This window comes from Pseudorasbora parva, chromosome 10, assembly GCF_024679245.1.
Source record: "Pseudorasbora parva isolate DD20220531a chromosome 10, ASM2467924v1, whole genome shotgun sequence".
Lineage (NCBI taxonomy): Eukaryota > Metazoa > Chordata > Actinopteri > Cypriniformes > Gobionidae > Pseudorasbora > Pseudorasbora parva.
The window spans coordinates 35,652,358-35,671,986 of NC_090181.1; the positions used below are offsets into that span (position 1 = coordinate 35,652,358).

At 36.7% G+C, this 19,629-nt stretch overlaps 1 protein-coding gene across 3 annotated transcripts in view; it reads left to right on the forward strand.

Annotated features, from left to right (window-relative positions):
* Nucleotides 1-19,629, forward strand: part of tiam2a (TIAM Rac1 associated GEF 2a) — a 117,046-nt gene that overhangs the window by 16,729 nt on the left and 80,688 nt on the right. Inside the window, exon 1 of one of the 3 annotated variants that reach the window (XM_067455991.1) lies at nucleotides 1,494-1,631. The exons of the other annotated variants lie outside the window; for them this stretch is intronic. The gene's annotated coding sequence lies outside the window, so the exon portion shown is untranslated. Of the gene's footprint in view, nucleotides 1-1,493; nucleotides 1,632-19,629 lie in introns of those variants that run through there. 3 annotated transcript variants of the gene reach the window in all.

Genomic DNA, 19,629 nt, shown 5'->3' on the forward strand with positions numbered 1-19,629 from the left:
TGGGTCAGGGCTGTTTTGGCAGAAAAAGGGGGGCCAACACAATTTTGGGTCATAATATTATGCCTGATCTGTGTATGTAGTCTGTTGACGATTAGTGCAATACTCAAAACAAGTGAATAAATGCTGCTCATAAAATCCTCATTAAAGACTAAACCTAAACAAAGAAAACATCTCCCATATGAATAATACATGAATATACATTAATATAATAAATACATTATAATAATGATGTATAATAATATTATTATGAATACTAATCCCTCACATTTTTTTGTTTGTTTTTTTACATTTTTTTTTCATTTTTTAAATTACCTTTTAAATAAGCGGTTAGCTTTGATTAGGTCTGAAAGGAAGATGCCATTTTATGCTAATTAAATTTGAACAGTATTATGAAAGGTATTTACATAATTTATTATTTATTTTATAATTTATATATTTACATAATTCTACTTGTGTGGCTGTCCACAATGTTGGTTGGATTAGAAAGTGGTTTGAGGTTTTCTAAGAGCCACCAGTGAGGAGCCAGAGAAAACCTAAGCTCTATTTATCATGTCAATTTACATGCATGCACTATTGTGTACAGAAATCCTCAGATTCTCTTTCACACCCTTGTACACAAAGCCCAGCAGGCATTCAAAACAAGCTGAACACAGTAACTGAAAACTTATAAACATGTCTGCTTGAATCGTCATGATCTGTTTATGTTGTTCTCGGTTCAGCGTGAGTTCTGATCTAATAAACAATGTACACATGCATGTGATGAGCATCTGACCCAGAATAAATAGTGCTATCTAAAGAAATTGTAGGTGGAAAAAAAGGATTTCGTGGCAATTAATTGGATGCGAGATCTTGAACTCCCAGAGTTCCAGGGATGAAAAGAGGTGATCTATAGCTTACCTATGTGACTGTCCTCCCTTCTACTGTTTTTTTTTTCTTTCTGAAACAAATGACAAAATGTCAACTTTATTCTGTTTTTCATATATTGGCAAAGATTACACCCAAAGGGCTCATTTTTTTAATCTGAAACTTATGTACAGCACATAAATGACAAGGAATTTCTTCATAAACCACTCTGTGGTGATAAACTAAAGATTGCGAGAGAATCAACAGTGAGATGGGAGCAAACATGATTTAAGATGTGCAATAACCAAAGAAGGATTTTGAAATATTCACCAATGGTAACCTCAGAAAAAAGCACAGCCGCTCTTGAAAAGCACAGCCTCAAACTAACAGTTTTAAACAAAGGGTCAGTTCAATATAAGAGTCATTAGCTACCTGTCACCAAACTGCCTTTAAATCCCCTTAATAATGTAACCCAGCAACAAAACACACGCTACTCTGGTAAACATCGTGAACTCCACGCCTCCTAAAATGTGATTGGATGTTTTCTATACAGAATCTGGTTAGGTTTGCAACAGCTTCAATCTGATTGGCAGACAGTGCTGTCATTTAAATGTAGGGGCGTGTCAATCTGGTCACGCAGCATAGTGAGAGTTGAGAAGCTGGAGTCTGCGTGCTCAATCTTTACAGAGGAGAACTGGATTAAAACTTTTGAGTCGTTGCTCTCAAAAATAGCACATAGAAGCGGCTATGACCAAAACTCATCATCTTTTCGCTGGCTTTTATATATGGTAAGTAAAAGTTATCTGTGTTTTTGTTTGCCGTATTTAATCAAATCTAATTTCTTAGTAGTTATTGTTTCATCTCGAGAGGGTATTTTTGAGAAACATGAGAAACTGCTGCTAGATTTTTTTCCTTTTCTTTCCTTTTATCAAAATGAATCCTAAAATAATACAATATCTATGACTTACATGGCTGCATGTTTAAATATTAAATATTAAAAAGTGCTAAATATTTGGAATGAACACATAAACTATTCTTCTACATTTTAAAATGTTTAATAGCTCAGCAAATGTTTTTGTCAGCTTGCATCCAATTAAATAAAACACTTTTTGTAGAAATAAAAATAAAAGCTTTTTGTCATTAAATATGTTTTGTTTATTAAAAAAAATTAAAACCAACAATTTAATCTAAAAAGCTAAAACTTAAATATGTCTGTAAAAATAAGATTTTGATTTGCTGAGCAAAATGTCACTTCCAGAGAATGGAAATGTAGGTGTCAAAGGTGACTTAATATGTTATGTCTAATATTTTCTGATAGGTTAGTAGTTAAAAAAAAAACAATCAGTAACCATTATTTGTGTCTTCATTGCTCTGTGGAAGAAAATACTGGATTATTTCTTATTCTGGAAATAATGATGACACAGAGAATAGTTATATTATGTCTTATGCCTATTGCACAAGTGAAAAACTAAGAAAGGTTAGCATTAAATGATGTAGTGTGACCTACTTCTGTTCTGAAGCAAATGATAAGAACTTTAATTTTCAAACTGCAATTTATATTTGGCTTTCCAACAATGAAAATAATCTGTATAAGGGAAGTAACTGGATGGCAGATGTGTATTGGTCATGTTCTCTTTAGATATCTAGTTAAATATCTAGGCTGCAATGCATATACCTTGTGTTTAACTAGTCTGTCTTGTTTTACCACGTGAGAAATATGACTTTTTTATTGCACGAAAGGTGGACAGTCAGTCATATATGCTAGCATCACATTTGTTAGAATGGGTGTAAGTAGTGGAAGTGGATGTGGTGATGAATATGAGGATATAAAAATATAGCTTACAACCCCAATAGAGTGAAGGGTTACAGTGGTCTAATATGTGACCTTACTGAGGTTCAAATAAATTGAAGTCAAGTCACCTTTATTTATATAGTGCTTTTTACAAGTCCAATTGTTTCAAAGCTGCTTCACAGTGTTAACAGGAAAATAATGCAACAGAATTTGATTCGGCTGTACAGCTGCTCTGGAGAAAACAGTGATGTCACCCAGCTAATTTCATTTATCATAGTGTCAATGTGGGCAGATCGGTAATATAGTTGAAATTTAAGTGTCCCCAACTGAGCAAGTCAAAAGCCAAAGGCAACAGTGGCAAGGAACCAAAACTCTATCAGGACTAGAATGGAGAAAAAACTTTGGGAGAAACCAGGCTCAGTTGGGGTGCCAGTTCTCCTCTGGCAAACGACCGAACAGTGTATGCAGTACTGCCGCTGGCCGTTTTGATGCCCTACGCATCATTACTTTATGATGCCCGCGGGTGTTGCAGTCGCCTATTTGTTGGGGGGTGCTGAGAGAAAATTCTCGTGGTGCCCCCCTCAGCACTTGGTGCCCAATGCGCAGCACGTGATGCAGGAGCGGCGGCACTGAGTGTATGATTATGATTCTGGCAACATTACAGGTCAGAAGTCATATTAGATCAATAGATATTCATAAGATTATATTAGAAAGATTGGAGTCGTCATGTCAGAGACAGGTTTAATGAGGATGTTGTGTCGATGCAGCATGTACAGGAGGAAGTTTAATTGACACACTCTCTGCAGACATTTAAAAAAAATGAAAGCATTGCTCATGTCCAGGCTCAGGTCCACCATTTGGTCAGGATACGGACCGGATCTGGCTGAATGCAGTAAACCTCGGGATAAACAGAGAGACTAACATTAGCATAGATGCCACTCTTCTTATGATGGAACAAGTACAACAGGTGTTTTGGGAAGTGTTCCCTGTTTACACAGACCTAGTTAATGATGCCTAACAATCAATTAATTGATTTGAATAATATAAATCGATAATGTTCTGTGTATGCAATAGTAAAGAGATGTTTTTAGTCTAGCTTTGGCCAGAGTTGTGTGACCGCAGTAGACGTGATGGAGTATAATGTGTTAAGAGCTTGCTCAAGTAGGCTACTGTAAAGCTAAACCATTTAGTGCTTTGTAAGTAATAAGCAAGATTTTAAAATGTATGCAATGTTTAATAGGGAGTCAGTGCAGTATTGACAGAACTAGGCTAATATGGTCATACTTCCTGGTTCTAGTAAGAACTCGAGCTGCTGCATTTTGGACCAGCTGAAGAAAGATCTTTTTCCTTGTGTCATTACAGTTTTCATGTGATATTTGGACTATGCAATACCTATTTAACTTGTGGAGTTGATAGAAGTCTTTAATGTTGCATGTCTTTAGCTGCCGTTTTAAAACACTAGTTCAATTCACTGACCTAAGGAACATTTCAGCCTATTTTTACAACTCGCCCTCAAAGTTCCTGGCCCTAATTCCTTGAAGCAAACCGCTCTTTGGAAAACCGTATATCATGTCCACCCTTTACACATTTTCCCCATATAAGGTGGTGTGTGCTGTAAAATGTCTATTGTGGGTGTGTGTAGATTCTGTTCGACAGTCATTATTAATTTCTTTTTAAATGGTTTTAATGTTTACTAACTGTATGTAAAATGTTATTTCTCAAGCTTTTTAGAATGACAAGGCATTTGTTATTCTGTGAAAACTGTTATGTTTCGAGTCATTAGCAGGTTATCTTAGCAGGTAATCAATTTGACGATGTGTTTCTGTCTTCTGGAGACCAATTTGGTTCAGAAGTATTTGCACAAGGGCAGTCTCTGTGCACGTGGCCATGTGTTTAGAGCTGGCTATAAAAAGCAGGTGAGGTAAGACGGGTGTTGAATGTGTCCCGGAGGCACTGAGCCACTGTCTAGAGTCCAGTCAACGGTTTTTCTCCTAACCAATCTTTCCAGGCTGTCCAAGGACAGACTGCCAAATCACAGTCATGTTTGTCTAACAATAACCATATTTTCTATTTTTCCTTTTGCTGTTTTAGACTATCCACTGACATCATCTTGAAGAAAATTAGGGCTTGTTGAGTTACAAATCCCTATATGAATTCCAACTGTTTGTGACTCACCAGAGAGAGAGGCTAACCTAGCTGAACATATGGCCTGTTCATGTTCTGGGCAACATAGTAAAGGGTGATTAAATTAAATCTTTAGGAATATTAATACAGCTATTCATACTAAATAACTTTCTTTTATGTTACATTTCAGGGGTTGTCAGCATGATTAAAAAAAAAAAAAATTATGTCGATGTAGTGTGAATTAGCCTTTAAATGAGGAGTTACAGAGATAATGTCTCTGGACACCAGTTGGTATTGTGTGGTGTGCAGAAGTAGCTGTTAAAAGGATAGTTCACCAAAAACTGTTGTTCCAAAACCTGCATAGCCCTCCATCTTCTGGAGAATAGAAAATCTTCTTTTGATCACATCTTTTGAAGAATGTTAATAATCAAACAGTTGTCCAATGACTTCCATTGTATGAACAAGAAAACACCAAAACATTTCTCTTAAATATTTTTTTTACAATAATTGTACAATGATTCTCTTATTTGCATCGTTTACACTTTATTTGTTAAAATGAAAAAATGTGTGTGTGGCTTGTGTCGAACAAAACAAAACCTTGTTCTGACTAACTGACTAGCTCCTTTGATAGCCCATTGCGTTCATGCACTTAACAGATATGATTATGATTGGCTACAATACGTAACGCTTATAAAAACATGCTGTAAATAGAAACCTTTGAAAGCAGTGTCATTCAGTGGGTACCACAAATACCTGTTACTCTGTTCTACTGGTACTGCAGAAATGCTGTTACATCAACTGTTATAAATGTATGAATTTTTTTTTTTTTTTTGTATCAACTGGTAAGGTTAGCACCGATACATTTGACAACCCCAGAAGTAGTGATCATCTTTAGAGCTTTTCACACCGCACTTATCCATAGAAGAAAAGGTTCTATCGGCGTTACGTATTTGGAACCCTTAAAAGTTTATACATAGAAGTATCGTTGAGTACACTCCAAAGACCGTTTTATGCTTAAAGGTTTCTATAATGACAAGAAAGAACCCTTTTGGCACTCAAAAAGGGTTCTATATAGAACACTGCAAAAAAATGCATTTCTTACCAAAGAAAAAAATTCATTTCTTATCTTAGCAAAAACTCTTAATTTTGAGTTATTTTTTCCCAAAATAAGACAATTACTTTTGCTTGTCTTGTAAATACTTCTTGTCTTAAGAATGTTTAGATGTTTGGACTAGAAACAAGACAAAAATACTAAGTAAGAAAAGCATTTTTGCAGTGAACCTTTTAGGGGTTCCAACTACGTAGCGCCGATGGAACCTTTTAAGGTTCTATATAGAACCTTTTCTTCTAAGAGTGTGGGTTATTGTCTTTCTAAAAATGTTAACCCCGGGTAGAGGAACATTTCACACTTTAACATAACTTTTTAATATAGAGACTGGTAAGCTGCGTTTTTATCTGGTGTTATGAAACTCTGCTTTTGAGCAGGGTGAGCGCCGCTTTTGCTGTGCCAAACTTGCACTGTGTGAAGTGGCTAGGTGTTAGAATGTTATGGCAAGATGCTTAGTAACAGACAGCCAATATGTATACACACAGCCAATATGTGTGCCTCATATTCACGTGCTTTGGAGGGAAAAATAATCAGTAATTTGAATTAAGGTAATCCAGGATTCTGCTTACCCAGTGTTAAGAAAGACCCAGGGTTAACTATTTCAGTACGAACAGCCCTTTTGTATATTAGGATGCATATATATTTTGCGTATTGGGATGTATTATTTTTTATTCTTTTTAGATGAAAGCTTTCTTAAATAATTTTTTTTGGTTACTATGTTAAAATGCTGTGAAGTGTGTGTGTGTGTGTGTGTGTGTGTGTGTGCGTGTGCGTGTGCGTGTGTGTGTGTGTGTGTGTGTGTTTGTGTGTGTGTGTGTGTGTGTGTGTGTGTGTGTGTGTGTGTGTGTGTGTGTGTGTGTGTGTGTGTGTGTGTGTGTGTGTGTGTTTGTGTGTGTGCGCGTGAGGGAGGCAGGGAACAAGAAATTGATTGATCTCACCAATGTGCATCCAGCTGACATTTGGTCCTGCAGCCGTTCTTTCAACACTAATCATAAGAGTAAACACAGCTGGGACAGGAAGCTCTGAAATAAAGTGCTGCATTTCTAGGACAGCCTCTATTGTTCTCACTGATGGATATGTGGAGTAAAGCCACAAGCCAGAGGTTCATCCCTTTAAATCCTTTTTCTTGTCTTTTGTCTCTAAATCAAACTATATTGACTGACTATATTTCCTTGACTGACTGCGGGCTTGAGAAACCCTTCAAAACAGCTCACTTGAATGGAGTGAAAATTCTTAAAGCTTCGTCAGGGCTGAACATTTTTGTAGGGGAGCCAGTGCATGAAGACCATTTCACCATTCATGAGAAGAGAATCTTGTTCACATTCAGGTGTTTCATTTATCATTTGCAAATTAGAGCCTGCTTCCATCTTAGGTCAGTCAAAGCGCATTACTGTTTCCACCTAGTATTAACACACCTCAAATGGCCATTTGTTTTAAGATTGAATTGTGACACACCCATTTTATTGTGTTACATTCTACTTAAATTTTGCAGGAGCACCGAGTACAGTGTACGAAGGAATGAACCCATGTTTCCCATGTTGTGCCAAGAGATTCACAGCAAAGTGGAGAATTGACAATCTGATGCAATGCAAATCTGACTACGGCCATTAAAGCTACTCAACTTCTGTAATGTTTGAAAATAAAAGAGGCAGTGGATCAAGCTCTTGTGGAGCTTCGGATGAACTGTAATGTCAAGTCAAATAATTAAATAAAATGGTAGTTCCTGTAGTTTTTGCTATGGTACTGAAATTGGTACAGAGAAGAACCATGACATTTTACTGCTATTGGAGTACTGACTACTGAAATCTGTGTATATTTGACAACACTAGTGAGGATTGAATCTAATTGTGATTGTGAAGGCATGATTGTGGCTATTCCTGGGAGGCCGACATTCATTTGTCATTTGAGAAGCTTTCTCCTAATCCTTGTCAGCTCAGCCTCTATGGCCTTAAGACGTGCCAGGAGAACAAAGGCTTAGATGCACAGGTTATACAGAGAGATGGCAAACTATAAAGTGTCTGTTTAGTAGAATTCGCCCCTCCTCCGACTGCTTAAGTAGTGGTGATTGTAATTCCTCTTGTCCGGGACTGGGTTTGAGTGTGTGATTTGCCTTAAGGGATTAGATTCTGAGGGTCATCACTATCCCACCATGCCTCAGACTCAAGAAGCCTTTTGTGGCACTCTCCAGATGGGCCATTTTGTACAAAAATGTGAGGGGGTTGTAGTGTTTCACTGCATATACTGCTACCATTTGTTTCTGTCATATATCTGTGCAATTGTTTCACCCCTTGTAAATATTACTCACTGGTTTAATTAGAGCTTGCTAGCAAAGGATTGCAACGAATAGATATTTCTTCTCTATGGACTCGAGGATTGTTACTCGGTTCATTCCAGTCCACCACCATGTCCTTTAATTAGAACCGTGTTGTGCCAAACACACCCTGTAAAGTAATGAATAATCAGCCTGTTGTCGGACTGGAAGCAGTTAAAGAAGGCATCCAGTTAACCTTCTTCGCAAACTCAGTTCTTCACATTTTGGGGTTAACCTCCATATGGCTCCTGACAGGAAAATAAGTAATTTTCAGAATGAAAGATTTATTTGTCGTGTAAAAAAGTCCTGTAACCTTGTGGTCTAATGGCGCATGGAGACGTGTGCCTCTCTGGAAACTTTGGGCTCAGTTGTTATTATTTTGGTTTAAAACTGATTCACTGGTTCCTAATGATGTCGTTAATTATAGTCATGAACTGGTCTGTCCCATTTTGATCATGTATTCCTGGCTAAATGCAAGTTGTTTAATCATATAATTTATTCTGTAAAAAATCTGCTAGATGACTGCATTTTATTTTGGTCATAGTGGCTGTGAGCAGGTGTGGTCTTGTATCTGACTGATGATGTAGCATTTGAGTTTCACTGGCATTTTTGATTGTTCCCAATTAAGGGGTTTTCATTAAAGAGCTGTTTCCATCCCCCTTTGCTTATGAGCAGTGTCTTTTTCAGCTTTTCACCACACAGTTTGCTACTTAATTCACACATAGGCCTAGGCGTTTTCACACCTGGCCCGTTTGGAGCATTTGTTTTAGAACCTGCCGTGTTTTCTCCCTTATGCTGAGTTCATCTGCCGGATCACTGTTCTATTCACACTGCATGGCTATCTGGGGTAGTAATCAGTCGCTGCTGTGTTCAAACTGCACAATGGCACGGCAACAGAGTTTCACACTGCATGACTTCTCAAAAGGAAAAAACTCTTAGCAAGCTACGTTTCACAAGCAAACACAGGTGAGATGTGACAAAGAAACACGTGCCTTAGACTGGAATTAGTATTAAAAATTATAGCCCGCTAAAAGTTTGGAACAAGCACCGATTTGCCTATGATTTCGGGCATTTGTTAGTGATTGCGCAAAACCTGTCTGTGAGTGAAAATAGGGTCTGAAATTGTGTAGGTGAACACAGTATTAGTTTGGTTTGTTAATATGACCGTGGCAATTGTGCTCACATCCACACCAAACAAATCAGTCAGAGATCGCCTGAATGAGGCTGCCTCAGCCCGAAAATGAACTCTGGAACATTTTGGTTGTGGTAAGAAAGCAATCTGACCCAATGGAGCAACAAATCAATAATTCATAATCATAATTCATAATGGGAAAAATGCATTATGTAAAAAGTGTCTGCTTCTGTAGGCGAGCACATTTGTTACGGCAGTTAAAAAACAAGAGTGCTTCTTATCTTAAAATGTTGTCTAAATAATTTTCTTCCCTTGATTCTCATTCTAACTAACTAAACCAAGAAGAAAATGCAGAATTATTCATGGCTGACTCTTCCAGTCAAGGCAGCTACAAACATGAATAAATGGTACATGGAGCAAATTCTTTCTTGTCCTCTCTGTGAAAGAACAGCTTGACCTGTGCTAACCTCTCTGCGCTCAGGCATCTGTTTGTCTGCTCAGTTCCTGTCCAGTACAGCATCACTGCTGCTTTGTCTCAGATGTCCTGTCCTGCAGGAGGAAGATAAATGGCCATGAGAGATTAAGGCACTCCATAGCTCTTTTCCTAAACCAACAGTAGATATTGTAGGTGTATCTATAAAAAGTTGAACTTTAAGTGTATCTATTTCACCTAGTATTTTTGTGTTATTTATTTTGTATGCTAGCGTATGAACTGTATTATTACGCTGTTAGCTTAGCACCATGTGCTGTCTTTGTGTAAAGATATTTGCTTCACCCAGTCTGCGTATGGCACCTTATGATGTTTCTTCTAGTGAAGCAAGGTTTTGGAACAGATTTTTGGTGATGTGTTGATGCCCTAATCTGCACAATTAATCATTACAAGAGTGTGATCCACATTTAAATACCCATGTAATCGTATTCCTAAATATGATCGCAGCTCTATAAACTCTTTAAATATCTGTTATATTGTTCTGTGTATGTTCCCAATTTGCCATATTCACAACAATCTCTCTGGTGAGAAACCTGTCCTGGCTCCTGCAGTCTGGCTCTGATCTACAGTCATTTATAGCTCACTGACTCAGGGCAGTCTGGACGTGTTTGCATTCGAAATCTGTCTCATTTTACTGCATGGTTTTTGAGGCTGATACCCTAGGGATCAATACATTCCCCTCATTTGTACAACCTGGCAACAGTTAGATCTATAAGCATGCCATATAAGACGTTTCCAAGTATGAATTTTGATCATAATATATTGTATATACATTTTACATTTTGTAAATGAGATATTTATTGTATATAAAATATATACAATATAATTAAAATTGTGCTTGTTGTGCCGATGTTACCCCTCTAAGTCTTTGCATGAGTAGATGCAACAACAACAAAAAATTTGGGATGCACTATGAAAACCTACTGTAACTCAGTTATGAGTTCAAAACTTCCTCCCCAAATGGCTCATTACAAACTCTGGCAAGTTTCTGAGATCAGACAGGTACAACATTTTTTTTAGCAGTAGTAGGTGAGTGTGATATGACTAAAATCGTATTTCACAATATAAGAAATTTAATTTCAATAAAACATTATACATCACTATCCAGAAGTATACAGAATATACAGAAGTTATTTTAATTTTAGTTATTATAAATACGAACAATTAAGCAAATAATACAAACAATAGGATGAACACAATAAAACAAAAATAAAGAAGATACAAAAATATTTAATACCAATGTGCAATGCTAGAGCCCTTTTGTAAACGTAGCATGTGGCATTCCCAGGGTTTAGGAATGTAGTGTGAAACGTCAGCTTATGAATACCCAGGATTAATTGTTAGCCCGAGGGAAATTATCAGCCATGTGAAATTTGAAGCAAGATAGCCCTGGATTCCATTTACCCAGGGTTTACTATTGCAAGTGTGGAAAGCCCTGAATGATCTCGGTCACAAAGAGACCATTGGGTACCTCATGTATTAACCTCAATCCAATACAAGTTAATAAATCTACTTAGGTTTCATTACTCATATAGTCAAATCTGTTCTCATTAGACTCCGAATTAATGCATGAACTTGTCAAACATGCTTTGAGACCTAACTGCTGTATATTAAGCTTTAAATTATCACCACTTGTGTTTAGACCACATGCAAACAGTTATTAAAAAAAAAAAATTCTTAGAAAAACATTTATCTAGTGGAAACACATTGCCTCATCAGTGCTTGATGCAAATCTTTTGAGGATTCCTTAGGCACATTAAGCTGTGGTGTGTTTGTGTGTGTGTGTGCGTGCGTGCGTGCGTGCGTGCGTCCGTCCGTCCGTCCGTCCGTCCGTCCGTCCGTCCGTCCGTCCGTCCGTCCGTCCTTGTTTATATTACATTGTGGGGACTAAATGGACACAGCCCACTTTTCAAAAGGCTTATAAATCATACAGGATGAGTTTTTTTGAGAAAGTAAAAATACAGAATGTTCCCTGTGATGGGTAGGTTTAGGGGCAGGGGCAGGGGGGATAGAATGTACAGTTTGTATGGTATAAAAACCATTACATCTATGGAGAGTCTCCACAAAGATAATGAACCAGATGTGTGTGTGTGTGTGCGTGTATGCGTGCATGTGTGTGTATAGATAAGGGTAACCTTGTAAACCCTGAGGAGAGGTGTTAGCAGTCTTTTGTCTTCTGCTATCTTACACTGCAACCTCTAATTGATCAAGATAAATCAAGAAAAAAAACTCTTGATTAATTATTTTTCACCACTGCTCCAAATTTCATCTCCATTAACAAGATTTTCAAAATAAAAAAGATAAGACTCTATAAACAGAAAGCAGTTTTAGGACCTGGATTTTACTAAACTACATTTGTTTATAGGAATGTTCATCCTTTGAGGAAAATCTTTCGCCATCCAAGATTCTTATGTCTGGATCTAAGAGGCTTATTCAAAATGTAACATGACACTTGATTTGTATTTTTTATTAGCCTTGCCTCTAGCGTAGTGTTATGGCTGTTGTACTCAAACCGAATTACAGATTTAGCCTGTGGGGAGATGTTTTAAAGATACATGAAATACTGAGCTGAAAGAAGAAAGTCTATTTACAAATAGATCCAGCAGGCTTTAGTTATGAGGCATGCAGTTGTCTTGCAGTGTTAGTATAACACCTAACCTTTTGGGCTCTGGGTTATGAGGTCACATTACTGGCTGTCCTCATTGCTGCTTCTTGGTGTTTCTTTATGTACATGTGGACCCAGTAATGTGCGCCAAACTCAATGCTTCCAGTTTCCAGTTTATTCCAGTTGTTCTCAGATTAAGTTTATTAATAGTCATTGTTGCCACTGCAAAATCTGTAAGAAACACTGAGGTAACAAAAATATTAAAGCAGATGTAAGCAGTTTCCAAGTGATGCTTCAATGCAGCACTCCTTTCCTCCATTGTTTGGAAAAACAGGTAGTTCCACTCCAAACCATTGTTTGAGCTACGAGTTAAAATGACTGAACGCTCAGTCTAAAATTTTTCCAAAGGTTTTGAAAAAGTGCCTCAGAGTCACACTGGTCATACTCTTCTACTAACAAATAACTTACAGTTACAGTCTCTGCACATTTAGCTGGATTTAGTATTGAAACACCCCAAAAAGATTACACACAGAATTTTGTATAAAAAGGACAATTTGACAACTTAAAAAGCCTCATCTTTTAGACTCTAGTAGGGTGTCTGTGCTCTCAAAGAAAGACAATGAATCACTCAGTTGGAATGCTGGAAAATGCAGTCCAGTATCAGAGCCTGGTTTTGTTCATTGAGAATGAACAAACTCATTCATGCCAGAACAATTACCGGAACTTTTCAGAATATTTTCCAGAATCTCTGAATGAAAAGGGCTACACATTCAATCAAGAAATGACAGCTGGTTTCTAAAACCTATAAACACCCTAAGCCCTAAAGCCATCTGTACTAGTCCTGTACTTCAGACAGTGTCAATTAAGAATGAAAAATGATCTGTGAGAAATTCAAAGAGAGTGCTGCTTTGTGTCTGGTAAACCATTCTCCTCTTGTCAATATTTCTGATAGTTGACTAAAGGCAGCATCCCATGTGCCAACTTGACAGACCACTGGCTTTGTGCTTATGTACAGTGTTTCGCCCGTCATACCCTTAATTGCAGTCAGGTTTAGGATTGGGTACCAGCACCGATACCTACATAACCGGTATGTGATTGGACTGAACCAAAGCGGAGATTTCTGTGCCACTTAAATTCAAACATACTTTCTTTGGCTGGTACTGAGCAAGAGACGGACACGCTCAGCACTTGTCATATATCACAACTATTATGTTTTTTCAACCACATAGGCTGCATCCACTTAAAGGGTTAGTTCACCCAAAAATAAAAATTAGCCCATGATTTACTCACCCTCAAGTCATCCTAGGTGTATATGACATTCTTCTTTCAGATACAAATACAATCAGAGTCATATTAAAATTCTAAAAAAAAGTCCTTGATAATCCAAGCATATAATTGTTGCCTCGTTGGTGAAGTCCATTAAAATTCATCTATCATAATTCATGTATTAATCTAGCTGTTGATAAAGGCCTTCTGCAGCAAAGTGGTTGCATTTGTTTAAAAAAAATATCCATTTTTAAAACTTTATAGACTAAAATAACTGACTTCCGACGCATTTAAAAAGTATTGATTTGGCACTGGTACCATGAAAAACACAAACAATACCCAACCCTAGTTAGGATGGCTAGAGACAAGAACAAATGGACTGTAGTCGGTGGTGTCCTACTTTTCAACTAGGCATATGGCAGACCAAATCTTTATATGAAAAATGCCAAAGGTTTTATCAAGTATTGTCCTCTTTGTAAGTTTAATAACTTTTCTTTTATAATGCAAAAAGAACATTTAAATGCAATAAAACAATAAACTAAATGTATAAAGGAAACAGTTTCAAACAGATTAAAGTGCAAAAAAACAATCATAAAGAACAAATAATAAAGAATCAGAAAATTTTCACACATCTTTGGCGTGTTTTAATTTAAATAAAAATGTAAAATAATTATTATGTCTGTGTTGTTTGATATTCACTGTAGTGCATGGACATGGAATTTGCTTTGACATGCAGGTTTTGGATACAGAAAATTCTGGAACCTGATTTGTTGACGGGGTAACTGCATTGTTTCTTAAAATCTATGGAATCAATTACATGCATTTTCACCACAATATATTGCACCGAAAATCAGCACCGAATATGTCTGATAATGTTTTGATAGTTCTCGTTCTCTTCAGTCAGTCACACATTAAGAATGGCCGAGGGATGGCAGATTGCATTACATAAAGCTTAAATATGAATTGTTATTTTTTAACTTAGAAAGACATGTCCTCTCCACTTATAATGGTTGCTACACAACTGAATTGAACCATTATGAAGTAGCTGCATATGTTAACGCTCCCATGTCCTTGCTCAGTGACTCCCTCTGATTCCCCACCGGCTGTGTAAAAAGGCTTAGGACTGAAAATTGAATGAAAAATCATCTGAGACATTGGCAGAACAACACCTCCCAACACCCACACCACATCAGACTCACCATTGATTTCAATAAACTCTAGCACCTTGACGTGACAGATTGCTGGGCAAAGGACACAGAGCGAGTCGGGTCAGCCTTATTCAATTTAGTGGTTTAGATAATACGATTTAGGTTCCCTCCTTGTGTAGTGTGCATGTCAGTGGAGATAGATTGTAGCAGGTGTGGGCTATGGACAGGGTTAATGTATGGGCACAGTTTTTTACACCCCTTTAATATCAAAAGATGTTTCACTTCATAAGTATATCCATGCGTGTTCTTGTCCCTTCCTCTTCATTTGTCAGCATTTGGTCTTCCAGAGCTCTGTTTTATCACTGAACCATCACAGATTCTTCTTTTCAAGTGATATGAGTGCACACATCTGTAACAGATTTGCCTTTGTGGCACTCGTTGTTTCTCGTACTCTGTTTGTCTGCAGAGGCCAGAATGTCTGGCAGCGTGATTAATTAGAAATGCAGAATGTTAGCGTCTTAAATCCTTTATTTCACTTCACACATTTCTTCATCTCTATAACAAACAGTCACAAACAATCATAAGATCTACTCCAGAGGTTTAATAATATGGCGTGATATGCACTGATGTTTAAAAAAAAGTTTTCTTTTTAATGACTTACTGGAACTATATGATAACGCTTGGGATCACTGCTGACATTTAGGTCTTCTGTACAAGATTTTTAAAGAGAAAGTTCCAGAAAGAGAGAGTAAAAAGAGTGATTTGTCTTTGCTGATCTCCAATGTGTGTTTGACCGCTCTCATGAACTACACAGACTGACAAGAACACAAGTTGATTGTAGCAAAGAGCTTGGAAAAGGAAACTTAGTGACAGTTGTGAATACACTTGATGGATTGAAATACTGACTAATGTCATACATTTTATGGGATAGGTCAAGTGGAATATAGTAGTGCAAGTGGATAGGTCAAAACGAACTCTATGGTAATCCATACGACCCTAGTTATTGCTATGCGAGCTCCTTTCACATAGCAACTTTTACATAGAAATAATAATAAATACATTTAAAACCAGAAAAATCAAGCATAGCATTAGTTCTGGCAGGTAACACTGTGTCAGCTGATCACATGTACCTATACACGACGTCTATCACATCATACTTACTGTATATAACCTCCTCAATACTATCAGCAGCTATCACGCTTCTCCAGAGCTCTTTTACCCACCTCCATCCCCAGCTCCTCCTCTCATCAGTCAGGATTTGGTATTCTTATTGCTGAGCCCTTTCTTCATATATCTAGATGATCAGTGCTTTAGTTTCATATCAGTCTGTTGACATTTTTCTTTTTAACTTTTGCAACTAACTTTTTAAACAACTCCATCTCCCAGGCAGACCTGTTATATCAATGTGCTCAACTTTTAACCTAATAGTAGACATTTATTTACACAAAAATAGGAACAACTGAAGCCACACGTATATGCAAAAAGCCACATTGATTCAGAGAGGAGGGCGCCTTGGAAAAAAGGCTGAGGACCACTGAGTTAGATGCATGCATGAATATCTATCTGCAAAAGACCTCAACAGATGATTTTGCAGAACTAACACAATACAACAAGACAAAAGCATAGTACCATAGTAAAGTATCATAGTAAAGACCTCTAATATTAAGTTAATACATATAAAAACACTAAACCAACTCATTCTCACCTGCGGAAGGTTATTCCATTTTTCTCGAATTTAAATCTCCCCAGTTTCACAACCAGAGGATGTGTAATGTTTTGGCATAATTGATTCTTACTGTAATTGACGACTGTTCCAAGATGGCGGGTACCGACGAGTGTGGAGTGGTCGAATGTGGCGTCTACATATATATCTATGCCCACAGCTGAATCAACCATTCATCCATTTTCCAAACCACTGGTTTTGGTACATAGGTACAGCATAATAACATACAGGTATAAATTGCTTTTAAAATTGATTATTAAATTGTTTAATTAAGGTTTATACATTCTAGTTTCCATGACCAAGTTCAAAATAAATATTTTGATTACTACTGGACTGCCAGTTTGCTAAGTTTCAAATAATTATTAAACACAGATTCTGGTGATATTGTTATTATTATCACTGCACATTACTTCTTTTATATACACACAAGGCAAATCTGTATAGCATGGGAAAAACTTGTCACCTAACATTGTCAAGAACATTTACCTCAAGAAAAATTGACTAGCAATGTCTTTAGTACATTAGTTATCTAGAAAAATTCAAATAGTCTCTTCAGAGAATTCTATCACTAAAATGATAAATATTTTTGTGGGATATAAAAAAGTTAAACATTTTAAAGTCTCAATCTCGAAAATGTATATGAACTTATAATTAGAAAGTGTAAGCTTTACTTTTCAGTGCATTAAACTTAAAATGTATTTTTGGGTTAAAACGATTCAAAATGTTTTGAAAGTGTTGATTTCACATATACGTAGCCTAATAAGCCTACTTTTCTTATAATGCTGTAGTTTATTTGGTTACATTTTATTTTAAGGTGTCTTAGTACTTAAATGTATAATTACGCTCCAAATGAGTCGTATCCACCTTATTTTGCAACACGGATATAAACAATTTTCTGTGAGACCGATTAATTTGCGCTATAGTAACATGTGGCTATAGTAGTTATCATGCATAAAATCTCAGGAGAAACAGCAAATTTACAACACAACCACATGACACACAAAATATGACAGGGAACAAAGAATGTCTTAGGTCTTAGACTAAGGTCTTAAATATACATGAAGCTGTAATTCTAGTCTCTTACAAAGCTGTATTCAAATCGCCCATCTCTTACCTATTGCCTACATTACTCCACTAATATAGTCCACTTGAAGGAGTGAAAAAAAAACGAGTGAATTTGGATACTGAGTGTAAAGTGCATAGTTTACTGCTTTTGCATAGTTTGTGCTTGCTGTTTATAGTAGTAGTAGTAGTAGTAATTGCTTGAATATTTAAATGTGCATTGTGTAGGTAGTTTAAGGCTGGATTTATATTTATTTTAGTATGTTAGTTATATTCAAAAACTATTACAATTCTCACAATATTTTTGGTGAGCTTATAATGTAAAAATTATTACATGTATTCATTTTATTACATTTGAAAGAATTATTACGAACATTTTATTGAATTGATGATGTAACACTTACATTATGCTTTGCTATTTGCATTATGAGTTGCTACACTTATCTTTGTTTTAGTGTAATTGGGCAATTGTTTGAAAATAAACAATATCAGCTCTAGGTACTAAATCATATGTATTCATTTTACAGCCACTGTTTTTGTCCTCTGTTTTGTTGACAGACCATCAACTGTGTGCTTATGTGCAGTAGGCCTATGTTTCACCCGTTACCATTAATGACGGTCAGGATGGCTTAAGTCTAGACCATTTGCTCCATTAAGGTTCCATATACTGATGCTAATAAGATTCATTGGTCTATGAAGCTTGAGTTTGCCAAACGAATGCTAAATAAAACACAAGCCAGTGAAACCGTCTCATACAGCACTACCCGAAAACTGCTTGTGAGTTCTTGCTCTCTTTAATGTTAGCTAGTGCACTTTTGATCATGCCAACATATGCTGTTAATTAGCTTTGTGCTCAGCCCAATAAAGGCCAAAATCTATTGTTCTGTGTGTAATTAGCAGGAGCATGCCTTTAGTGAATATGTATGACCTTGTGTCCCTAATCCCCACAAAGACATTTCCCATTTCAAAGGCACCAGATCATTTAAACAATTTACAATAGCAACTCTCATTGTCACCCTGATCCTCTTTATTCATTCGGCTCTGTCATTGTTACGCTAATCATCAGTCACTGCATGAAATCCTTTATAGCATGATCTACTAATAAGGATCATCCACTGAATTCTTATCTTTATGAAAATAGTAAATTTTAGAGGCTCTACAGATAAGTAAATGTTGGCATTTAATCTGCAATGGAAGCGAGTAAAGTAATTTCTGTCCTTTGAATAAAAAGTCTTACTGAGCTGGCCATTAAACTGCAATTTTGTATCGAAATACAACTTAGAGGAGTTTTCAAACTCTGAATGTGGTTGACTTTCATAATAAAGTAAACACTGTGTCGTAACCAGGCATTATAAGGTTTTTTTTTCTTTATAACTAATTTGACTTAACCGGTGATGACAGTGACAAGTGTTAAGAGACAGTACATTTTGTTGATCACTTGTTTTCTGCAGGATCATGCTGGCTAGTGAGCTCTGCTCGCATTGAAACCTCACTGGAATTCTCCAAATTCCCTCTCCTTCAACATCACAAACCTAAGAATGACTGATTGCTTAAGTTCCACAAGGAGAAACCATAAGGGTAAACTGTGTTACTTTTGCCCCTCTAGCAGTTAAAAAACAAAACTGCATGTTTTTTGTGGATGAATGTTGTTTTTGCTTCGGCTCTGCGGATGAGTATGACTCTTCACAATGAATAATACTTTACAGTGAACTCTGTTAGAGAGCCTCATATAGTAATTTATCTGTTAAATAAAATCTGTCGGGTAATAAAAACATCATCTTCGCGTTGCTTTTACAACATTTAAAATCCCTCAGTTCTTGCCATCTTTGAAAAGCCAAGTCAATGTTGATTCTTGTTTTACTACAAGCTCCGTCATTTTCCTTTTTTTGCCAGCACTGAATCCCCTCTGTTCGGTGTTTAAAATGGGTGATTCCCGGAGCTAAATGAAGATTTAGCGTCAAAAGTTCTTGCTCGGTTTGACAACTAACCTGTGTCACTCCCATACCATACAGGCATCAAAGTAGC